At 38.6% G+C, this 22,315-nt stretch overlaps 1 pseudogene across 1 annotated transcript; it reads right to left on the minus strand.

The window, feature by feature from the left end:
- Positions 1-1,040: 1,040 nt before the first annotated feature.
- LOC149408886 (ATP-dependent DNA/RNA helicase DHX36-like) lies at positions 1,041-21,413 on the minus strand (annotated as a pseudogene). The gene is made up of 10 exons (XR_016305355.1): positions 20,946-21,413; positions 18,702-19,076; positions 14,561-14,813; positions 12,935-13,056; positions 12,044-12,639; positions 9,047-9,214; positions 8,001-8,410; positions 6,773-7,297; positions 5,679-5,850; positions 1,041-2,970 (listed from the first exon to the last, which is right to left on the minus strand). The product of XR_016305355.1 is annotated as an ATP-dependent DNA/RNA helicase DHX36-like (transcript).
- Between the last annotated feature and the right edge of the window lie 902 nt (positions 21,414-22,315).

The raw sequence follows: 22,315 nt of genomic DNA on the forward strand, positions 1-22,315 counted from the left end.
GTTAAAATTTCTTGATTAGTTAGGTGTACCGTGAACATAAAAAGTTTGCGGAACACTGTGATAGGGGGCTGGTCAGTCCTTAGCTAGCCGCTAGGTCCGGGTACAAATCTGCTTTACCCTTGCTCGGGTCGGTAAAGGAATCTACTTTTATCCTTGCTCAGTTTGGGGCCGGAATCTGCTTTATCCTCGGTGCGGGAGGAGGCAGGCAGAGGCAGGAATCCAGGGGAAAGCCAAGTCAAAGAAGATCCAAGTTGAGATCCAGAGAGAAGCAGTCAGGAAGAGCTGGAGTAGAGTAGCTGGTGGTGGTCCAAGGCAGAGAGAGAGAGAGAGCTGAAGGCTGGCGCGCCATATTTATTGCGCAATCCCCCTCTCCCGACTTTGGGGAGGGCGGGGTCGACGCGCTGCCTTCATTCGCGGGTTGTTGATGGTCCGCGGGCTGTGACGTCCGCTAAGATTTAATTAGCTACTCTTTATGCTCTTTTAATCGATCCTAACCACTCCTCTCTAGCATTTTTATTTATCAATCAGTTGTACATACATTCATTCAGTGTGGGGGTCCCCGGCCCAACATATTCAGGGGAAATCTTATTTAATTTTCCTAATTCTAAATTAATACTAATTTTTATTAACTAATTATGCTAAGGAGAGTCTGGCCGTTTTATCAATGTCTTTTATTTCGTAATATCAACGGCCGAACTCTCTCAAACTTAGTCTAAACATTTCAATAAATCGTCAATTCAAAATATTGCCCCGTACAGCGTTGCTTACGGGCGCATTGATTGGCCGGGCGCGTTGATTGGCCGGGCGCTTGCGGTGAGGGGAAGCGACGCGGGGGCGAGCGGGACTCGAGGTATCGAAGCCCCACGTAAGTTCTAAAACCACGCTCCCGCTCGGTGCTTCGACCATTATGAAATGGCGGCCGCCGGGAGCGGTACACACCGTCCGGTACAAGCTATTTCATATTTGGAGCTAGCTTCGTTCTATAATTTGGAATTGTTGCATTGAATGACCCGTGAGTGTGTATGACTTCTCTGTCAGCATTGTTGAGCATAGAATGTGATTCTCTCTCGTCACAATGTGAGTGTGTATGACTTCTCTGTCAGCATTGTTGAGCATTGAATGTGATTCTCTCTCGTCACAATGTGAAAGCATAGAAAAAGTAGCCAATAAAAAGAAATTGTGTTAATGTGGTAAAAGTTTTATTATGTACATGAATAATACTGTTAAGACATTTTTTGTAAGGCATCATCCCTCTGCTTCCTATGTTATTCTTAAACTCTGTTATTATGAGAGCAGTTACGAAAAGTAATGCACATCTATTTCCTCACTTCAGAATGTTAAGAAATCTGATTCATAGCCCTATGGGTCAGACGCATAGTTTGATACTCGAAAAAAAAACAACGAGTACAGACAGCATAACAAAAAAATCTGTATGCGGTATATCGAATAATTGAATTGATTCACTAGAATGAATGAATCTGCACATGTGAAACATATTATTTATATTTCTTGGAGACTCTCCAACATTTAAGATTTGTATTGCAAAAATAATTTATAATATGTATGAATGTTTCTATACTAATGCAGCATTCTTATTGAATATCACAATAATCAATTAAACTTAACTTAAACCCCTCAGGCTAATTTGCTCGCTTTTGGGAACATCTCATATAGGTCTCATAGATATAGTTGTGTCTCCCTTACTCTTGTGGTAAGAAATATGATCTAAATGGTGTTGGAAAGAGAAAACACCACGCTTTATATTCAAATCTAGAAGTTGACCACAGAAAAATTAAAATATGCACCTCTATGAAACCTCTAAGTCACCAACCGCAATTTGAGAAAAAATTGTGAATTTTTTATTAATTATTTTTATATGAAATGACAATCAGTGAAGTGACATTAACAAGTTTGCAATACATTTGTTTTGTCATTAAAGGTAATTTTGGTTAGAATTTTTTTTTTCACTTTTTTTATGTTTGTATTAAAAATTTTAATATTAATAAATTATATTAGTAACAAAAATTGAAAGCATGTTTCATCACCTTTCAAAAACAGTTTTCAGTTTTCGAATCCATTAGATTTTTTTGCAAAGCGTAAATACTCTTATGGGTTGTTTCAGAGAATTTGAACAATTCATCAAATTTCAAAGTTGATTTTCTTGTTCTATGAAGGTTCAAGAGATATTTCAGTTTTGGAAATAACTGGCCAGTAATGATATAATAACAGAACTTGGATAGAACCTTCACAGAACTTGAAAATCAACATCTAAATTTGATGACTTGTTCAAATTTTCTGAAACAACCCATCCTTAACTTTCTGACAGAATAAGCCTGAGGGGTTTTAACATTTTATTACCTACAATTTCTTCAAAAATGAAAATATTCATGCTGCGATGTCGGGCATTATATGTATAGTGTAGCTTGTGTATGATAGCTAGTTATACACGATGTAAGTAAATTTCTGAGACTAGCTAGTTGATTAAATAATAAAACCACTGCAGTTAATATTAAACACCCTGCTCTTGCTGTGGGAAATCAAATCATTTTAGTGTATCCGTGGAGATCTTAGACAATAGTGTAACGCCTGCTCATTCATACATGACCAGCAGTAGGGCGCAATTATCAGCCTAGCAGAATTTAAGGCGAGGAAGGGTTTCCGGTTGCAATGGCAACACTTCTTCCGCCTATCCATCGAGGAAGTAAACATATGCCGAACTGCTAGTTACGTCAACTTCTGTTTGAATCATCAATAAACACTTGTATACAGATTTACACACTATTATTTGAGATTCTCCTGGATAATAAGATACCGAGTGTCACAATATTTTATAAAATATAACTATGAGAATTCTTGAATCAATGTAATGTTTGCTTCGAAAGTTTTTAAACATAATGTTAAGCCATTTCTTCCTCGTCATCGCTTTCGTATCTCGGATCATCTTCCGCGGTTATCAGTTCAATGATGGCTCTGAAAACACACAAGTTATTATTACAAAAAGCAAAGTCGCTTTGTCTCTCCCATTCGTCTCTTCAACATCTTCATATTAGTACTGTATAATTTAAACAATCTGTTGTAAATCAAATCGTTCGGTTTTGACATTCTCCTACATCCCGCACTGTAGTATGGACTCCATTCAGGCTTCAGATTCTTGAATCTAACATACCACTCCTGTCATTAAATAGCGTAACTGGCGCTTGGGCTTTTTTTACTTGCGACGTAGGATTTTTGGATGCGGAAAAATGTGCTTTGTGTGTGCCAAATTACAAATGTAGCAATCAGTGCCGACTGTTGGCACCTGTATTAATTAATACATTTATTATATTATAAAATAATTATTATATTATGTTGACTTTCTTTCACACAATTGCGCAGTCAAAAAAATAAGGAAGTTTTATATATATCCAGTAATAGGCTTGCAATACACATAAATGAAGCGGTTATTTGGATATTTGATATGGTTACAGTAAAAAAAACCAACATCGGATAAAGCAGCAATCAACTGCTTAACCATTGTTATCGAAAACTTATCATGTCCGTTGTAAATTTTTTTAATATCAATTAATTCGCTGTTTTTCTCACTGCCTCTCTTGATTAAAAATTCTGTGCACGATAGTCCTGGGTCGATTGTGAACTACCCAATCATTTTAACCCGATCACAATCCATTGCTTTTTCAAAAAAGATTCAATAATTTGATCAATGAGCTGCCAGCTCAATCAGCACCCACGATGGGCGTGGCGAGCGACAATAGATGTATAAATAAATTTTGTATGTTTCATTCTCGCGACAGAGAAATACAGATGGTAGATACTTGAAATCTGAAACAGGCTGTCATCGCAGTTCCAGTTCTGGAGAGAGATATGGAACCGCTTCTTTTTCCAGTTTCTATTAGAACCGTTTCCCGACGGGAAGGTAATCCGAATGTTAAAAAATTTGAACATATTCATTAAATTCCAAATTTGTTATTTTATACAGAAAAAACTCTTTTTCGTCTCGAGTCACCTAGTTTACACAATTTATACATCTATAGTCTACCGTTAGTGAATCATACGTATTCAGAATATCCAGCATTTTTCAATGAAATTCATATTTACGTAAAAACTGCAAAAACACTCAAACCCCGAAACCGCTTGATACCGTGTCGCCGACACAATTAAAAATCTTTACATCATAATTACTCTATCAAATGATATGCTATATGTGATTAATCAAGAGAATTACATAGTGATATAGCAGCAGAACCTGAAACACATCTGAAAATAACCATCCACCACCTCACTCGGAGCCACCAGTCAACAAAATGACCACCGCTAAGGAACCGACTTAGTATTTACGTTGATCCCCCTCCACTACTCACCAGAGGGAATTGCATGATGGCCGCCGCCTCCAACCAATCACAGCACAGCATATTCCATTGAGATTTTAATCAAACAATGATTACAAATTCAAAAGTGACTATTTGTGATAACATCAGACTCAATTTACGGGAAAATGATCGAAAATATAACCACGGAATAAATATCAACATCAAGAAATGATTATATGCTAACATAATAACATGAAAAATCACATCTAAATATATTTGTTACTCTTTGGGAAATGTTCAAACCAAAGATATCTAACTTCAAACCCAATATGAAAATCTGTATATTTTATTATAAAATAAATAAACGAGACTTGGGGTGATGGTTTTGGTAAATTGAACTGACTTGGTTAAAGGTATCACATTAAAATGTTACTTTCCTCTCAGCAAACTAACTACGGAGAGGAAAAATACCTAACCAATTTACTCCTCACTAAAGAGGAAAATCTCCTCCGAGAGGGCCCGATTTGAATTTGTTCTATAAATAGAGAACCGAATCCCATACAAAGTCAGTTCAACAACTACCTCTGAAAGGGAATCCTCTCTACTGAAGAACCATCACCAAGTCTCCAAGAAATATTTTCAAGTGTTTTACTCAGTACTAAATTTAGTTTTTGCCAGTAATAAATTCTTTTCGTCAGCTCAGATTTGGAAATAAATTCCTTTCTGAGCTTGACTCCAAACTTGACTTCAAGCTTTCACCACACTCGCCGAGACTGAAACGTTGACAAGTGTACCCAGCCTCATATGCATATACAGTTAGCCATGAGTCGTTCATGAACGAGCCGCACAATTGAGCTAGCTCTTTTTGATGAACCATATTATAACTCAAATTGAGTTAACGGTTACTCTTTTTTATCAGGAGATATTTTAGAAAAATAATGCCATTAAAATTATCCAAGTATTAATTGTTATTACATACTCGGAGACGTGAATGGCTTCTGACAGTCCGACATCTGGACTTGGGTGCCTATATCTACTAACTACCTAGCATCTTATTTTTCTCTTGATATGAGGCGGCGTACCATTACCAAAAGTCGTACAATCATTCATACGCTCATGCTGGGAGTTGAGAGCCGTATCGGGCGAGAACAATATGCTCTTAACAATATGAGTGGACTCTTTGAGCCGTACGAAACTATTGAGCTGGTACGGTCGCTCAATAAAATGAGTCGTGACCCATAGCTACCACCGATTTCAAACATTTAACAAGACGGCCGCGCATCAATCTATCTCCAATCACTTCTCCGGTGGGTGGTGTAAAATGATAGATGGACCCAGCACTAGTGCACACGCCACTGCTGCATTACTAACTTGAGGAGGTTTCCTTCTGGCTTGTCCCACTGTATGGGATGTGGGTTTTCCAGGTGCAGTTGCAGCAAACGCTGAAGGGCCCCCCGCATGCGCCTCAGCAGCTCCGCAGTCCCCCGCTTCATCCTCCAGGAGTGGTCCCCGCTCTGCACCACTCTCATGCCCAGTTCTCCATCTATATAGTATCATATTGAGGCACAGGTATTAGAGAATCAAAGCATGGTGAAGAATAAAAGTAATAAATATGCATGTTATTGTGAATGTTAATGACCTAATTTATCCCTAATAAGAAGCTTTTTTCTCGTCCATTCAAAAACCTTTAAAAAAAGTTTTACAGTGTGTAGTTAGTATTGCAGATTAAACCACCCCGCTTGTAATAAATAAAGGTGCATGTGTCTGGTATACAAAATTTAAAACAATGTTAATAATAATATTATGCACTAACTGTAACCGCGAAGCATTGCTCTGGTTCAGTCTGTCTGTGCAGATAGAGAAACAATAGCGCATGTTGCTTTTACGTCCAACTGATGGCGCTGTTTTAAAAAATACATGTTTTTGCCTATCACGAGTTATATAATAACCGGCTCGGCGTAAAACCAAATAAAATGTAGCTATATAAAAACACATACGTATACGAATTGTTGTTTGAAATTGTTAAAAATTTGTCTAAAATTTAAAAAACTTGTCAAAAATTTCATATTCTCCACCGATTGGAGAACTTTGGCAGATTTAAGATTATGGACAAACGAACATTTACGTATGGATATATATATTTATATAGATTGGAGAAACACGGCTGGGGTAAAGGTTTTTACATGATATGATTAAGAAAATCCTGCTATTAGAAAATAATATTTAATCCAAAAATTACATGTTTCAGCATTTAAAACTCTGATAATTTTATTTAATGACTTAACAGTTATACAATGATACTAAGGATGTTAATTTTCATCCACTGTTACTTTGTAGGAATTTAAAGTGAATCGTAAAATAAACAACCTAATAATTGTATTTGTAAAAAGCATTGACTTTGTGGCTCGTCATAATTTACAATAAAAACACACAAATCAGTTTTTTATAATAAATCTAATAATCACCTGTAATTAGAAAGGTTTCTGCAAAGAATAAAAGCGGAATGGCGTGCGCCGGAGAGGTATCGTGGAGGAAGAGGTCTGTAGAGCGCTGCTTTAGACGGTAGACCAATTTCTGTGCCGGGCGTTTGGCGTACTTGTTAACAGAGCTGGGATGCAGCACGACCCGTCCGTCCTCAAGTGTACCCAGCTTGGTGTGTTTGCCCTTGTATATGGCCACATTGGGATAAAGTCCAGCTACAACGAGAGCCTTGAGCAGAGCCGTCTTGTGCTGGTGGTGGTTGGCTTGCGGACAGTCGGGGTCAGGCGAGGCGAGAAACTTGGCCTTGTAGAGAAGCTGTGCAAACTGCTGGCGCATGTCTCCCAGCAGGCGCAAGGTGTTGGAGGAAAGGAAGTTTTGTTGACAGAATCTATCGGCAGCGTGGCTCGGCAGCTCTGCCCAGCGGCGCTGCGCCTCTGCAGCGGCCAACTGGTCGGAGCCCGAGTCGCCTGCCAGCCGGCGTCGTGCTTCTTCCACCTCTTTTTCTTTTCCTAACGAGAACAATCACTTACTATTAGTATCATTCATTACATGCAATTTCGGGGGCGGATTTTGGGTACCGCCGCCCCGGGAGCCATTGATTGAATAACCATCACCTCTTTGGTTATTTACCAGAGGCGCCAGTGTTCATTGGGTGAGGTGTTCAGGATGTACCTGCCCACCAACTGCGTGGCATGCCAGATCGGGAGAGGCTGGTTTGGGGAAACCCTTTGTCCTCTCCAACTGGTCTCTCGATCTTTCGCCTTGGGAGGGATATATTCATTTGTCTGCCACTCCTGGACACTGATCCCTAGATTCCTACCCACCCCTCATACCTTTTTTCTTCCCAGAACTTTCTCTCCTTCCTTTCCCTAAAAAGAACCCCCAGAGAGCACCCCCAAAGATGACATAGGCTCTGAGGGAAATTATTTTCCTCGGGATTTACTGTAAAAAAATATATATATGTTCATGTGTGCTCCCTATTAAAAATGTGGAGATCCAAAAAAGGATGCAATGCTGATGTGAGTTGACATTGGAATATAATGCTTCAACATTTTATTCTTGATATCTGGGCTGTTCAAATCAGAATATTCCTGTCCTGGTGCACTGGATCCTACAAGAATAATTTTTCTAAGGCTATTAAGTAAGAGCCTCTTGTGTTAACGCAGACCCCTTTCTAAGGCTATTAAGTAAGAACCTCTTGTGTGAACGTACCAATGGCTAGAACGAAGGGATCTTTGAAAGCAACTACAGCTGCCATGGAGGAGACGGGAGACATTGCGGAAAACATGGCGGCCAACAGCAGCATTCGAGCCGCGCCGGGAGCCACAGGCAGGCGCGCCACGTGCACGCCCAGCGGAGTCAGGCGCTCCATCACATCGAGGATGCCCATGCGCTTGAGCAGTGTCACAGCAGTATCCACGGCCGCTGGGTGAGGGGAGTCAAGCAGCGAGGCCAAGAATTCGGGTGCGGGGCGCAGGCGCAGGAGTAGGGCAGCCAGCAGGGGCTCATGCACGGGGGCACGAAGTAATTCTGGTGCGGGGCGCTCGGAGAGAATCTCCGCACGCCACTTGGAATACAGTCGGTAGCACTCGCCTGCGCTCACTCGACCGGCCCGGCCTCGTCTGTAATATTAAAAATCAGAAGTCAAATAAATGAGCATCGATATTTCTTTGCATTCAAATATGGACTTCTTCTTGACATTTTTATTTAATTTTTAGGAAAGAAACAAGCATCGACAACTGTCAGTGATGATTATTGTTATTGAGTTACATATTTATGTAGATAATGTTTTTTGACTTTAGGCCCTCAAAAAGACTTAAGGAACCTACATAGCCTTTAAAGATACTGCAGCGGTAGCTACACGAAGGTTCTGGAACATTGATATATATGCAAACATTGATATATGTAAGACGGAGAATGTACAATGCTAGAATAATAGCAAACCTGCCGATTTATCTACTCGCGATCGCCGGATTATTCTCGAATGCATTTGCTCTATATAAGGCCGCGCCGTCGAGGTACCTAAGTCAGTCAATCCTATTCATCTTTGTCAATCTTCGGCCCGGGGAATTCACCGTCGACTACATCCACCAACTGCTCAATGAGACCTCACAACCTCTTTAATTCGTCTCACCTTACCTATTCCCCAAAATACCATTTCAGACTTTCATTAGGATATATGTCAACTTTTCTCTGTTAGGCAACCTTTGAAAATCAGATCTGACAGCTGACTACATTATTAGGACACAGAAAGTTACCTTTGTTGTGCGTTAGCCTTCGACACCCATTCGGCCTGTAAGGTTTTGACATCTGACTCTACATCATAATCTCCTATTTTCATCCGGCCGCAGTCAATTACATACACCACATCATCGATTGTGATAGATGTTTCCGCAATGTTGGTGGATACGATGATTTTTCGTACTCTTAAAAAAAAGAGTAAAAAAAGGCTTGTTGAATATTTAATTACAGGTCTTTATTTATTTCCTCATCGTTTTTTGATGGCATAGTTAGAGCGTTCGCATGGGGGGAGGGGGAGGATAAATATATTATTTCGTGTTTTTTCTGAAATAATAAATATATTATGTCGTGTTTTTTCTGAAATAATAATAAATATATTACATGGTGTTTTTTAGTGCAGTTGAGTGGTTTCTGTTTCAGTGTTTGGTGTGAGTATATTTTCTGTTTCTGATCTTCCTACGTTTTGTATCCGGCTTTTTATTTGAGATTTAAATGTTATGATATTGTTGTGAGTTTCGAATGAGAGTTGGATTTTGTTGTATAGTTTAGTACCATAGAATAGGAAGCATTTTTGCCCAAATGTTGTATTACTTACCACCGCTGATTATTTACATCACATTGATAAAAGAGATGGTGCAACTAATATTGTTGTATTTTCCAGGAATGTAAACTACGAATACTATTCTCTTTTTCCTGCGCAAAACTGAGGCCGTTGGGGGGGGGGGGGGGTTGAACCACCTAAACCCCCAACTTATATAAGCCCTTGGTTTATTGTTTACCTCAAAGTGCTACATTATGACATAAAAACTATTTTATAGAGGGAAATACTTTTGGTGGTTTCACAAAATGTGCACTTAAAAGAATCACATAATAGAGAATGCTAGTGAAAAATATTTACAATAAAAACACATGTAAAAAGTATATGTAAGTGTAAAAAACATTAATTTTGTAGCTCGTCAAAATTTACAATAAAAACACATAAATTCGTTACAGACCACTTTAATTTTATTTAGACTCTACTAGTTTCGGAAGAATCCTTCCTTCATCAGGAGAATATTAAAATTAAAAATTTAAACTCCTGATGAAGGAAGGGTTCTTCCGAAACCAGTAGAGTGTAAATAAAATTAAAGAGGTAAATAACAAATTTATGTGTTTTTATTATAAATTATGACGAGCCACAAAATTAATGCTTTTTACAAATATAGGTCAACAAACCGATTCTGAATAATAAGTTTTATTACATATAATTAATCATACATAGAATTAATAATCGTTATTTAAAAATGACTACAATACTATGTCTTCAAAGCGCCCTGCTTGGTTGGCATCACTGCATCAGCTGCTTCTAGAGTCATGCCGCAGATCTACGCGGGCTTTAAAATCTCTGTATGTATGTTTTGTTATCAGAAATTAGTGAATCTAATTGATTCACAGTTTATGAATGTATACCAACATGAATTACTGGTTTCAGATGAAAGAATCTTTCAGATTTGAATATTACAAACGGAAAAATGTAATTACAAGTATAAATTTTTTTTTTTTTTTTCATATATACGACATAACGTTGCCATCAACAAAAGAAAGAATAGTGAAAGTACAAAAACTCAAACAAAAGTATTAAGTAACAAGCATAAAATGTAAAAGTTGAACAACTCAAAGAAAGGTATAAAGTAACAAGTATAAAATCTAAAAGTACAACAACTCAAAGAAAAGTATAAAGTAACAAGTATAAAATGTAAAAGTACAACAACTGAAAGAAAAGTATAAAATGTAATAGTACAACAACTAGAAGAAAAGTATAAAATGTAAATGTACAACAACTCACAGAAAAGTATAAAATGTAAAAGTACAAAAACTCAAAGGAAAGTATAAAGTAACAAGTATAAAATGTTAAAATAATACAATATCTAAAAGTATAAAATGTACAAAATTTTTTATTTATTTAAAAAGTGAGTACTGTTAAGTATGAGCAGTATATTATGTATATTCAGAGAAAGAGGAATTTTTTTACAATTGTTGTCGCTTTCCTATTGTTTTTTTTTGTAAACTGTAGAAATACCACTTTATATGAAACTGAAAACATATTTAATTACACAGACGTATTACAAAGGTTATTGTCACATTTTTACGTTTCATATAAAAATAATTAATAAAAAATTCACACACTTTGGAAAATATTTCGCAAACATGTAAAGTTTTACGATCGAAGACTTTTCTAAATTATAAGTATCTGCATGTGTATGGTATGTTTTTAGATGTAAATACATAGCTTGGTGTTATTTATTTCTAACACTGCTAAATCATATATCTCACCATAATACAAAAGGAAATATAACAACTATAAAGAGACCGCACGCGTGTTGTGCTTGTCTTGCGCCCTTTTGGACCGCGTGGCTTTCGCCGTGCCGAACAAATAGAATGGAGATGTTCTCAGTTTGATGGAAGTTATAACACACCATAGGACAGTATTTTCCGCGGGTCAGGTCTGACCATGCGAGTTGAGGTGATACTCAGAACCTGTAGTCATGTGAATCCGCTGTAATTAATTACCCTCGTGTGTGCCTGTCATAATCAACCTAACGTAACGTTTGCAAACCAGAGAGAGAGATTATAATGTATCTGTTAGTTAGATATCATGTACCGTGCCTTGTACGATTATAACTGTGTGTCCCGCCTATGTATGCCATGTCCTAGTTGTACTATTAAAACCATTTCCATCACCCACTGTTACATTTGACGACAGAGGATATCCAGCGGCCTATCTCACCAAAGGTGTCTCAGAGAAGTAAGTCTTAAACGGCCCGACCCTGTGGTTTCTGGAGTGCTCACTCACCTACCGACCTTGAGCTAGTCAAAGGAGTAAAGTTGTGTTCCACTCGTTGGGGCCCTAAACGCAACAATATATACAGGTATTTAAGTTAGAAGGTCATTTCTGATTTAAAAAAAATGTACTGCAGTTTCTCATTATTATAACCTAATGAATGAATGATTCAAGAAAAACAAAATAGGAAAACAGACCTTCAGGAGGCTTTTGGAAGATGACATTCTGGTCCTTGGAGTTAAGGAGGGAGTGCAGCGGCAGAACCAGGTGTCTAGGAAGTAGGCTGGCCTGCTCCTCCAGTAGGCGGCAGAGGCGGGTGATATTAGCCAAGCCCGGGAGGAACACCAGAATAGCCCCGGGGGGCCGCATGTGACACAGGTTAATTATCAGCGCCGCCACCAAACCCTCACACAGTTCCTCACTCTCCGGCTTCAGTAGACTGGCGAGAGTTTCCTCAGAGTAGTTGCCTTCATCGTGCAGCTTCTGTATGAATGGGCAGATCCATTCCTCGTGTGCTCGTGTTCGCTCTTCCTTTTCACATGCTCTCCGCATATTCATTCGGCGCTTCATCCACGGACCCTTCCCGCCCTCGCGCCCTGCCGTACGCAACGGGGGCCAGTCCTCGAACTTTGTCATTTCCAAAACATCCTCCAAATAGAACTCTTTAACAGGGAACATGAAGCCAGGAATGTGCAGCAGAGGACATCCACCAAAGTATTGACTGAAACGTTCCGCTTCCATTGTTGCGCTCATGAGGATCAACTTCAAATCTTTTCGCTGGGAAAGTATCTGGAATTAACACACAATATAAATTAATTATGTAACAAAGTTATTATTGCACCAAACCATTTTTTTTTAATGCGTCAAACAATTTCTTCTCTTCTGTTAAATGACTGGTGGTGTAATCTGGGTAAACATTAACTGCAGTCCAAAACTGTAATACCCTAAGATTAGTAATTGCAAAACTGTAATACCCATTCACAGATTCTCTTTTCTTAGAAGGTTGCCCCAGAACATTGACTTTTCCTGTGTACAGCAGGATAGATGGCGACTCGGATAAAAAGGGAGCCGGATAGACACAAACCTGTTTAACAACTCCAAGCAGGATGTCGACGGTGGTGTCCCTCTCGTGCACTTCGTCCAGCAGCAGGTGGGAGACAGACAGCAGCGCCGGGTCCCCCTCGAGGCTGCACGCTGCAACCAACACTCTTTTGCATTTAAAAAACATATTTAAAATCGTAAACAATCAAAATATTATGCATTTAAATCTAGTTGTTTAGATTTGGTGGCCTTGTGTAGTAGGGGGCGGAGCCTTTGACCTCACCCTTTCCTTAAATCTGATTGTTTAGATCAGGGGTCTCCAAACTTTTCAGCCGGAGGGCCACATTGACTACTCCAGTGAGTTCAGAGGGCCGTTTCAGGGATGAAAATATAGCTTTAGATAACGTAGCTTTGAAGATAATTTTTGATACACGTTTCTCAGACCTTGATATCATTGCGAATCAAATAAAGATTTTTAAAAAAATCCTCTCGATATATTCGCGCGATACTTGTGGACGCAATGTATTGGTGCCAAGTACCTCGCCAGCGAGCATATTTATTTATTCGCACGAAAAAATTCGCGGAGTTTTCGCCCCTTCTGAGCAAGGTCTTAGCCATTAGCTGTCGCGGGTCCTTGATGACACTGGTCATAAGATGTCGCGGGCCGGATGGAAGACACTGGCGGGCCGGATACGGCCCGCGGGCCGTAGTTTGGAGACCCCTGGTTTAGATACATGTTTGTGGCCTTGTGTAGTAGGGGGCGGAGCCTTTGACCTCACCCTTTCCTTAAATCTGATTGTTTAGATACATGTTTGTGGCCTTGTGTAGTAGGGGGCGGAGCCTTTGACCTCACCCTTTCCTTAAATCTGATAGATACATGTTTGTGGCCTTGTGTAGTAGGGGGCGGAGCCTTTGACCTCACCCTTTCCTTAAATCTGATAGATACATGTTTGTGGCCTTGTGTAGTAGGGGGCGGAGCCTTTGACCTCACCCTTCCCTTAAATCTGATTGTTTAGATACATGTTTGTGGCCTTGTGTAGTAGGGGGCGGAGCCTTTGACCTCACCCTTCCCTTAAATCTGATTGTTTAGATACATGTTTGTGGCCTTGTGTAGTAGGGGGCGGAGCCTTTGACCTCACCCTTCCCTTAAATCTGATTGTTTAGATACATGTTTGTGGCCTTGTGTAGTAGGGGGCGGAGCCTTTGACCTCACCCTTCCCTTAAATCTGATTGTTTAGATACATGTTTGTGGCCTTGTGTAGTAGGGGGCGGAGCCTTTGACCTCACCCTTCCCTTAAATCTGATTGTTTAGATACATGTTTGTGGCCTTGTGTAGTAGGGGGCGGAGCCTTTGACCTCACCCTTTCTTTAAATCTGATTGTTTAGATACATGTTGGTGACCTTGTGTCATAGGGGACGAAGCCTTTGGCCTTCTTCCCTTCGGCCATTTACAAAGTTGCCTGCCTCAGAAGTTCACTGACCACCCCTGCATTAAAATAGTATATTGTTATAATAATACATAGATACAAATTGTTATTGTTAAAAACTGAAAAAAAAATTTGTGCATCCAAAAATAAATGTTCCAAATATGAGATCATTAAAATTATATTAAAACAGAAAATGATATAATAATGGGTTAGGTTAAGTGTGATGTTTATTCTGTTTTGACATAGAGCTGTTAAAATCAATGGCAAGGTTTTGCAACTCTTCTCCACTGTTTGTAGAAAAATGAACCTGTTTAGACATGTTCACCTGTCCAGGCGGATGGTATAGCCCACGCTGAGGCCTAGCTCCTCACCCCGCTCGTGTGCCATACGAGCTGCCACGCTGGTGGCGGCAAGGCGACGCGGCTGCGTCAGCAATACCCTCACGCTGGCCCCGCGGCCCCCGGCGCACGCCTCCTCCAGGATCATCTGACCCACCTGCCAAAGACACAGTCCGCATAGTCAATAAAAATAAAGGGATATATGTCATGGACAAGTGCCGGGTGTCGCCAAGCTACAACCAAACTGCACAGACTATCAAAGTTAGGCATTTGGTGTGTAGGAAACAAAGGCAGGGTACTCTTTGGGTTGATGTTGGCAACACTAATGTGTGCACAGTTTCACACTAATAATGGTTTCTTGTATCACTCATATCTGATCTCACGATAGGTTTGAACCATAATTGAGCTGTTTTAAATAAGTTAATCCTTTCTTCTCTCCAAATAAGAATTCAATCGAGCTTTAAATTGGTTTATAATAGTAGCGTCGATGACACGTTGTGGAAGTTTGTTCCATGCATCAACTACTCGAAGGGAAGTGTTTCTTAGGATTGGATAGAAAAGGTGTTTTGCAAAATTTTCACAGATATTTATATTTTTGTTGGTGGTGAAGATTTCTTGGATGCCACGGCAACTATAATGTCTAGATAAAATTTTGAAAAGTCTCAATCTCTATTAGTTCTATGTATATACATCGCAAAATATGGACTCCATATTTGGAAAGCAAATGTGCAACCAGGAGAGGACGCACCTTTTTTGTATATTTTTAACATCATGTTCGGTGTCAAGTCAAGAAAGGCTTTTCTGATTAAATATGTTATTGAATTTGCTCTTTTAACAATCCCAGCGATACTCGGTTCCCATTTCAAGTCTTGCGATATGGTAACTCCTAGGTCTAGTTGAAAAGTCACTAGTTTTAGAGGTGTTCCATTAAGTTTGTATGCAAGCTTAGGGTTAGTTTCTCCAATATGTAGTGGGTATAGTGCATTTTTCAACATTGAGTTTTAGAAGCCAATCGTTTGCCCATCGATATATTTCATTTAAGTCATTTATGTGTGGGCTGGTAAAGAATTTAGGAAATTTAAAAGATAAAAACAAAAAAAGCTGTAGTCTGATTTTATCTTTGTATGCAGATCTGTGATGTACAAAATAAACAGAACTCTGGACCCAGAACTGATCCTTGAGGGTTACCACTGGTCACATTTCGCCCTGTTGACAGTTGGTTGCCAATTCGAACTTGTAATTTTCTCTCGGTGAGGAAGAATGTGATTCATTTGAGAAGTCTATTGGTTGGAATAGTATCAAAGGTTTTCTCAAAGTCATGTCAGTAAAAATCCGTCTGTCCCACTTGTTTGCCCAGTAATCCATGCTAAGAAGAAGATTGGTAATAGTGGATCTTTTCGTTGCAAATCCGTGTTGTTTGTTTAAGATTATGTCAAGTTTGATCAAGCACAAGCTTATCTCGTTCACTATTATTCTTTACATAGTTTTGCGATTTTTTTTATAGAGCGGAGACGGTTTTCATGTAGTTCCCGTGAGCACTTAGGCCATAGGCCCATTGTGCTATCACGCATTTTACCTTATTCCAAACAAAACAGTAATCCGTTCCCATTAATGAAGTTCACCAAGGTTGTCATTGGATATGTGGCTATGACTTCTGGTTCTACAATGTGTCTTCCCAGGTATCTGAGCCTTGTTCCCAACAGAGCGGGACATTGGCACCAAAGGTGAATTGGAGTCTCTTCATCCTCTTCACATTTCCTGCATCTGTTGGTGTTTTCCACTCCCAACCACTGCATGTGCCTCCTGAGATGGCAGTGTCCTGTTAGTAGTCCTACCAGTTCTCTCAGTGAGTTTCTATCCATTTGAGTAGTTGTCTGGTTCGCCTTGGGTCTGATCCGTTTATGAGTACTTCGGATAGCCTCATTCCGGGTGCCTTTTCCCATTCCTCCCAGTGCCGGGATTTGACCCACCTTTCAATATGTATTTTAGTGTGGCAAGCTGCTACTTCTACGGCCGGCTTGGATCCCGCAAGTGGTGCTTACGCCCCTTTCCTTGCTAGTCCATCAGCCCGCTCATTGCCCTCAATTCCTTTATGTCTTGGTACCCAGATCAGGGTTATTTTATTGATGATAGCAAGTTCTTCAAGAATGGTTTTGCATTCCATCACCAGTCTGGAGTTGCATCGGTTACTTTTCAGTGCCATTAGGGCTGCCTGGCTAACAGAGTACATACCTATGTTCTCCTGTGCACAAGCTAAGACGGCCTCCATCTCAGCTTGAAATATAGTGAAATGTGTTCCTAGTGGTATACTATGTTCCCTCTTGGAACACTGTAAACAGACCCTGGCCCCTATTCCCTCATCCATCTTGGACCCATCTGTAAACTTTAGCTTCTCCTTTTTCCATTTCCTCCTTGCAGTCCCACTGACTTTCTTCCTGATATGTAGTTTTTGAACGTCCTCTGACAGACAGTTCACCTGTGAATAATACTAGTCAAACTTACAGGTCTGTATTTTGCTGGTTTGTGTTTTGTCAAAATGTTTTTATAGATGGGTGTAATTATAGCTCTTTTCCAATATCTATGGAGTTTCCCTTTTGAAAAAGAATGTTGCATAACCATATATTATATCATATGTTATGGATGGCTGAGAGTAGCTGCACACTTTTTGAGAACAATAGCAGGAATATTATCGGGCCAGAAGCAATGTGGTGGTTATCAATTTGTGAAACATGATCTGTATCATACGTGTCCAAAACCATGCCAGTATTTTCAATAAAATTCATATTTACGTAAAATTGAAAGCACACTCTGACTCCGAAATCTTCAGATACCGTGTCGCCGATACACGCCCGAAATATGCCAAACAGAAAGACTCCAAAATCTTCAGATTTTACCGTATTGCCGACACATAAAATATCTTTAATTCAGTTAAATTTATCAAATAATATGCCACATGTCATTTATAAAGTGAATTACAATCTGATATAGTAACAGAACCTGAAACAAATCGAAAGAAACATCTATCTCTTCACCCGGAGCCACCAGACGAAGAAATGACCACCGCCAAAGAACTACCGCAGTATTTACGTTACGTTATTTACCACTGTTCACCGGATGGAATTAGGAATTTAAATGGCCGAAAGCTACAGCCAATCACAGCAAAGTGGAAATAAATCGCATAATTACGAGTTCTAAATAACCATTTCTGATAACGTCGGACGAGATTACGGGAAACTGGTCATACTTATTGACGAAGAAATAAATATCAACACAAAAAAATGACTATACGCTAAAATAATAACATGAAAACTTACACCTAACTGTATTTTCCGCACTTTGAAAAAATGTTCAATCCAAAAATGTCAAGCACCAAAGCCAATATGTAAAACTGTATATTTTATTGTAAAATAAATAAACGAGATTTAGGGTGATGGTTTAGGTAAGTTGAACTGGCATATTTAGAGGTATGGCCCCACAACGTTGCCTTTCCCTCGGCAAGCTAACAGCCGAGAGGAAAAATACATAACTAAATTCACTACCATTAAAGAGGAGGTTCCCAACAGGGAAGACCCAACTCGAGTTTGTCCTATAAAAGTAGGGCCAGATTCGATGTCAAGTCAGTTCAACAACTACCTCTGAAAAGGAATCAACTCTTCCGAAAACAAAATCAAGTCTCCAAGTGAAATATTTAAAAAGTGTTTTATTCAGTAGTAAAATCAGTTCCCTTCCAGTTTAAATTCAGTTTTTTCCTAAGTAGTAGATTCAAGTGTCAAGTCAGATTTAGAAATCAATTCTTCTCTGTACTTTGACTAAGCTTCACTCCACTTTGTCGCCACATTCCCCGAGGCTGATTTCGTGACAAGCTGTGTCCAGCCCCCCTATCGCTACAGTATCTGTATGATCACATAACTGTCTCGTACAATGATCCAATAAAAACATATGACAGAAACTCACTGAGGGAGCTAGTAACGATAATAATATAACCTCCCAGCCTGGAAAATGACACATATAATAAAAAATATAAGGAAGAAGTTCATCTTCAAACCTGGGTAGTTTTGCCGCAGCCAGTATCGCCACTGACAACAACCACTTGATTTTCTCGGATAGTTTTCAGAATATCGTCACGCTTCAAATAAGCTGGTAGTTTTTTTCTGAATTCCAACATCTTTGCATAATCTCTATTACTTTTCTTATTCAAGTGTTCTGTGTGGAGGTCTTCATTCAGTTGTTGGGGAAATGCAGTGTTCAAGTTGGCCACCAGACACTGGGTGAGCTTGGCGGAAAAGGGAACAGTTGTGATGTCGAGGTATTCATCTCGGAACACATTCTCAGTTGCGTCCGCTACCTTTTCTTCGCCCTCCACCGCGTCGAGCCATCGCTGGATGGTTGACTGGCTTTTCGCAGGCAGCTCCAGGAGTGGCTGTGAACAAGTGTAAAAGCTATTTGTTTCATTTTTTAGTATAATGGCCACCATTAAGTAATATGTTATTTAAAAAATAATAATATTGGAATAAGAAGTAACAGCTGATAATAATGCAATATCAGTGATGAGCAACCTTTTAATCGGAAGGCCAAGTTATCCATTTACAATTTATTCACGGGCTGCAAGGGGTAGGGTACATAAAGCTTGACGTGGTTAACGTTTGCATATTACCTATTTATTTTCTAAAACTGTAATTTTTTAATAATGCAAAAAAAACACCGCAAATGAAAAAAATTTGTTAAATAATAAATTCTATCGATTTTATCATTATATTCATATTAAAAACATATAAAATTTACTAGAAATTTTTACAAAACAGAACAGAAACCGTTTAATATTTTTTACCACAATTTTTTAAATTTTATTTTGCCATAGGGATGTACGAAAAGTCTCGCGGGCCATACAAAATGGGCATGTGGGCCGCCGTCTACAAAGGTCGTTTTGTCAAAAACCTCCCAAAATATGCTGCAATAGTATTTCTATCTCACCGCATGTAATGTCTGAAAATCCCTTGAAATTAAATTAAATACGTACAGCAGCTTCTCATTTGGACGCCAGATGGCACCAGAACTCGCTATTACCGTAAAAGTAAAGAATTTAACAAACTACCCGATTATTAATTTATTTTTAATATTCGTACTGTAATAGCGATTTCCAGTGCCACCTAGCGTCCAAATGAGAAGATATCTCCTTTCTTTCTCTTTGCTATACAGGCAAAGGAGGTAAACACTATCATGTCTAACGTATGCTTAGTATCATACAAAATTTATTTTCAAGGGATTTTCTGACATGACCGCGGTGAGATAGAGATATAGAACTACGACCTAAGATTATTAAGGTATTAGAGGGAGATGTGATAAAATGTCAGTCCTAAGTATTTTGTGTTATAAATGACAGCCATGTTGAACTTGAAATTATGTTTATCCATTGTTGACGTAATTTGCGTGGAATAATTTAAAATGTCAAATTATGTGGATATCATATGGAAAGAAATCGCAAACAATTCATTGAATCACGACAAACGTATTCAAATAAAGTGACAATAAGTTTATGTTACAAGAGAGAAAAATAAAGTGGTTATAAACAAGTTATCACTTTTATCAGTACATTTGCGGGTGCAATAAAATGAATGTATAGGTACTTTAGCTTTTTTTGTTTACTTTTATGTCTACTGATAAACAACTGACTGAGTTTGGAGTTAATAGAAATTAAAATTAAAACTTTTAATACGAAAAGATCTTTAAAAGAAAAAACAAACATTAATTAGTTACATGTGCAGATAAATAATCTTAAATTAAACAATATTGTACTACCGGCTTTAGAATAGGTGGGTACTGGTAAATTAATTACATTCATTGGCGTTTTTATAATTTTCATTACGCATTAGCAATGTGTATTAACACTTCATATTAATTTTTTTTTATTGAACTTCCATTTCTGGACCCGCCTCTGTCGGGCCGTGTGTTGCTCATCACTGTGCAATATGATAGCCTTTTTGTACCTAGATAAAGACAAATTTATCTTCTACCTCTATCAGGTAAGTAATAAAAATAAACAGCCGTGTTTTTTAGGGTAGGTATTTTTGGAATAAAATTAATTTTGGTAAATCAGTGCTGTCCACGATACCATCCATGTGCTAGAATCCACATTATAAGCTGACACTATACCGAATATCCTAATATTATGGTTAAGCTAAGGTATTCTAAATTATTATCAAGCTCCTCACAGAAAACAGGAGTCTCTCGGAGCTAAATAATGTAATCATATCAGTAGTAGCATTGGTCACAATATCACAGTAAATATTACCATTTTAAAAGAATTGTTCATTCTTCTACCGAGATCTCTGAAGTATAATCCGATTTCCCTTCCTCGTAGATGCCATGGGCGCCCCCCTCGCTTGAAGCCCCGTCCAAAGCCTATGCGGCCTCCTCTTTCCCCAGGTCCCCCCTCTCTCCAACCGCGGCCTAATGCCCTGTTACTTCTTCCTGACTCTCCCCAGTTGCGGAAACCAGGGTAACCATCTCCTCGTCGACGATCATGTACACCAAAATCATTGAAAGACATATTTACGCAATTATGTCTTTAAACAATATTATAAATGAACTGGAAACTTGAGAGGGAAATTTAAAGAAGAAGAAAAAACAATTTATAAACGCAGCACACAACACGCACTGTTTAGTGCACTGGTTTCGATACTTTCAAAGCACAATAACACTTCCGTCATAAACAAACCGCTCAAATTCTGTCACCTTCTGTCATTGCATTGTCACTTCGTCACATAAATAAACCACTGTATGTAAACCATAAATCAACTAGATAACCACTCTCCCATAAATAAACCAATCACCACTCTCCTTTGCTCTCCTTCGTTGCCTTCGTCACTTTTTGAAATGTCCGGCAATACCATAGACATACCACTCACCATAAATAAACCACTCCACTCACGGTAAAACGCAAAACTTTTTCATGTTATGTGCATGTTATGTTATGATATGTTTATGTTATGTTCATAGTATGTTTGTGTTATGTTTATCTTTATGTTTTATAATCACATTTGTTTACTCCCATATGCTGTGTTTGTTTATAAGATTGCCAATTTCATATTCTATTTTTAATAAACGCTACTAATTTTAGAAAAATCTTTGGTTTAATAACTAAAAGCGCCCACTTATATTGTACACAATTTCCTATTTTTATAATTTTGTGATAATCTACTGTTACCAGCTCTGTACCGTTTATGTTAAGTATGTTATGTTTATGTTATGTTATGCTTATGTTATGTTATATTACATTTATGTTATGTTATGTTGTTTAATCAATGTTGTTTTGTCAATCATGTCAATTTTATCCTGTAATTTGTTGTATTTATTAATAAGAAAAATGTTGTAATGTATGGCCAAGATCACTCTTAATGGGTGAAAGCCAAAATAAAGAATAAAAAAAAAATAGATCTAGTTTATTTTTTATTTTTTTTTATGGCTTCCCACCCCAAAGGCGCTTAGGTAATGGCTTCGCACCCCAAAGGTAGACATGAACCCAAAAGGCCCATTTGGGTTCCCAAAGGAACAGGACGGAGCCATTCGAGAACAATTTGAAGCCGTGGGGTGAGGGAGTAGATGTACGAAAATTGTTAAAACCTGCTTAAATATTTTAATGACATATCCTATTCCCTGTCT

The sequence above is a fragment of the Hesperophylax consimilis genome, unplaced genomic scaffold (assembly GCF_061612785.1).
Source record: "Hesperophylax consimilis isolate HC1 unplaced genomic scaffold, BYU_Hcon_1.0 scaffold_46, whole genome shotgun sequence".
Taxonomy (NCBI): domain Eukaryota; kingdom Metazoa; phylum Arthropoda; class Insecta; order Trichoptera; family Limnephilidae; genus Hesperophylax; species Hesperophylax consimilis.